The sequence below is a fragment of the Chenopodium album genome, chromosome 11 (assembly GCF_948465745.1).
Source record: "Chenopodium album chromosome 11, dcCheAlbu1.1, whole genome shotgun sequence".
NCBI lineage: Eukaryota > Viridiplantae > Streptophyta > Magnoliopsida > Caryophyllales > Amaranthaceae > Chenopodium > Chenopodium album.
Genome location: NC_137844.1, coordinates 50,839,861 through 50,843,613, shown reverse-complemented (window position 1 = coordinate 50,843,613; position 3,753 = coordinate 50,839,861). Strand labels below are relative to the sequence as shown.

Here is a 3,753-nt window from a genome sequence, read left to right as displayed (position 1 = left end):
ATATCAAAGTTCCATTACTGACTTCCCTCTCTGTATAGCACAAATAGCCAAATACACGTTAGACGTAGGCCTTGAATTTTACGAGGAACTACATTTGAAGGGTTGTGAGACAAAATAAAATGTCTCATAACATAAAATAATATAGCAAATGTACTAGGAAGAGGGAGAAAGAAAGAGAGAGATAGAGAGAGTGAAAAAGGGTGAGGTAGGGCCCACCTTTGGAGTCAGAAATGGTTTCACGTGCGAAAACGACAAAAAAAATTGGGACCACAACTACTGAAAGTATATTTTGTATCACTGAGGATTTTTTTAAGTACCACTAAAACCGCATTGAGTACCACTGGGAGTGTATTATGTACCACTGAGATGTAATGGTATTATTTGACAGCGTAATTAGATATTTGAACCTTTTTTTAAATACCATTAAAATTATATTTTTGTACCACTGAGAGTGTATTTTGTACCACTGAATCTAAAATGACAAAATTTAAATCCCACATGAAATGACCAACCTACCCCTGTGAGACACTTCTAAATCTCTCTCAACCCTCCGTTTATATAACCTCGAATTTTACTAGCTTCTTGACTCTAACCTACGTGCCTATTGAATAATTCGTTAGGTACTTTACTCCTAATATCTTCTATCTTAATATAAATATAAATATAATATTAGTTTAAGAATATCATACTATGTTGAATAAAATGTATGGCACAACTCTTTTCCATGTGACATACCAATGACTGATTTTAATCATAATTAAGTTATCTAATACACCTCGGATTTTTTAGTTCGTTGCTCCATTAGTACTTTTTTTTTAGTATATGTATTACTTCACGAATTCACAATTATCCGCTCCAAAACCACCACCATCTAAGGTTAACTCTTGAGCCCGTTGGGCGTGAACCTTCCAATTCGTCCGAACCAACACGAAAAACATGGCAATGACACACGAACCTTGGGCCGTTAGCAACCCGAGCCACAAACCTTTGAACCCAAATCCTAACTTAAATCCCAACCATAAAGCCACAGGCATACCCACCAAATAAAAGCTTCCAAGGTTAACAATTGCACCTAATTTGGGCCTAGCAAGCCCCCTTAAAACCCCACATCCTGTAGTTTGTGGGCAATTTCCTAGCTCACAAAGGCCAATTATGGGCAAAACGTACTATTGAAGTTAGTGCTATAATTTCCACATCTTTGGTAAAAAAACTTGCCCATTTTTTTCTTACCATGATTGTAAAAATAAGTGCACAAAATCCAAGTATGAAGCTAAATAAGAGGCCTATAATTGTTGAAAGTTTTGCTCTTTTTGGTTGGTTTGCACCCAATTCATTTCCCACCCTAGTTGATACACTTAAACTTAGGGATGATGGGAAAATGTACATTAATGCTGTCGTTTGGATCAAAATTCCCATTGATGCAACAGTAGCTTGAGGATTAGACAATAACCCACATAGTAAAATCATGATTTCATACCACCACCATTCTAAGCATACCGAAATGCAACTTGGGATGGCTAAGTTGACGAGGGTCTTCCACCCTCGAACACATTCGCTTGTGATTGCACACCAAGTGTTTTTATAGATGCCCGAGAAAATAATGTAAATGATAAGTGATCCTACTAGGTTGAAGTTGGTTAACACCCCACTTAAGGCAACCCCTTTTGCTCCAAGGTTAAGGTGTATAACAAGGAAGTAATTGATGGGCATGTGGAGGAGGATTGCTAGGGAGGCACAACATGTTAGGGGTAGTGTTATGGATTGAGTTCGTAGGTAGATTCGTATCGGATGAAGGAGTGATTGAGCAATGAGGTCAGGAAGAGTGAAAAGAATGTAAGATTGAGCCTCATTAGCAATGTTTTCATCTTGGTGACAAAAGAGCAAGATTTTTCTCATGTTGAGCCAAAGGAAAGAAATAGGTATTGATGCTAAGAGGAGTAGGAGGATTGTTTTTTGCATGACTAAGCCTAGGAGCTTGTATCTTTTAGCCCCAAAGGCTTGGCCACACATGGGTTCCATTCTCATGGCAAGGCCAGAGAGAATCGAGTAGCCGGTTATGTTGGCAAACCCTATGGCTAGAGATCCACCGGCTAAGGCAAGATCTCCAATTCGGCCTAGGAAGAGCATGGAAATCATGGAGCGCGAGTAAAGAAGAAGGCCGGTTAAGACTAAAGGAAGTGCTAATCTAGTGATTAACCTTGCTTCATTTAAAGCAAGCATAAGGTGAGTTTGTGAGATTTGATGATGTTCATGTTGCTTTTGTTGGTAAGGTATTGGTGTTTTGTTGGCTAGCAAAGGCTCATGAATTATGTTGGTGGATTCTTTTTCATGAGTTTTAGTTGTGTAGGAAGACATGACTTAAGGGGTTGATGGGAAACAAAAAATGGCCTTGTTAGTTGATGGGAAGAATTGGGAGGGAGTCCTATGGTTTTATATGAGTTCTTTTTTGTCTTTTTCCTTTTTAAAAAAAAAATTAATTTTATTGTATTCTTATTTGAAGTATCTTGGTGTTTACATTGCCAACGTGGTTATAAAAAAAAAAAAAAAAATCATTTAGTCTATATTACATTAGTGCATCACATCAAATCAGCAACATCCTTGCATTCTCATATATGCACCGTCCCTTTCTTCCTGTCTAGAACTGAGACAAGTATCAATGCTTAAACTTGTTCAACCTCTTATCATTAGAGATGGCAATGGATCGGATTCGGATCGGGTGGAGCTTCACCCGCATCCATCCATTACTCTAATCGCTCCATCCACATCCATCCATCATCCGCTTCACCCATCATCCATATCCATCCGTCCATCATCCGCGGATGAAACGGGTGGAGCGGATGACTAATGGATGAGTATTAAAGTTGAAAAAAAACTCACATAAACTTTAATATTTGGTTATTTGTACAATAGTTTTATTAATTTTATTAATTAAAAAGGAAACAATAACAATATATTGTTTGAAAAATTAATTTGCAACAAAAAATACATATAATTTTCTTGCACATTTCATATTTTATTATTAAAATTCTTTGATTAAAAAATTAATATATGTTAAACGGGTGGGTGGATTGTTAGCGGGTGAAAAAAGTATCATCCATATCCGATCCGATCCATCATCCGCTTCATCCATCACCCGCTTCTCATCCATTTAATTCGGATTTTCGTCCATTTATTTATTGCGGGTGGAGCGGGTTAGTGGATATCCACTTAATATTGTCATCCCTACTTATCATTAAACTATTGATAATCAAAATCATTCGAGTTGAAATGGGATAGAATTTTAAATACGCTACACTAATCATAATGTGAAGCTACGTTAGGTATTGTACTCTATACTTAAAATATGTTTTTATCTTATTTGGTTTTATTTATTCTGATATTTATATTATCCAAACTTACAAGAAAGGATTAATCTTAACTTATTTTAGTACTAAACTCATATATATACACTTATTATCCCAACAAATTAAAGATGAAAATAAGGTAAGAAGAATGATGAATTGAAAAATAAGAAAATAAGGTAAGAAGAATGATGAATTGAAAAATAAAGTGAGGGAGAACATTGCCTTAACCCTATTTGTTCACCTTATCTCCAATTTCTTTAGGAAGCATAAGTTCTAGAGATATAAGTTCGTGTTAATTCTCATAAGTGTTAAAAAGGGCTACACAATCACTTTTGAAGTAAAATAAGGTCTAATAAAATCTTGTAACTTGAGATGATGGGTTCAGGTTTGTTAGTTCAAATGAGTTTAA

General features: G+C 35.9%; 1 pseudogene; it reads right to left on the bottom strand.

Annotated features, from left to right (window-relative positions):
- Nucleotides 1–827: 827 nt before the first annotated feature.
- LOC145569091 (protein DETOXIFICATION 49 pseudogene) lies at nt 828–2,370 on the bottom strand (annotated as a pseudogene).
- Between the last annotated feature and the right edge of the window lie 1,383 nt (nt 2,371–3,753).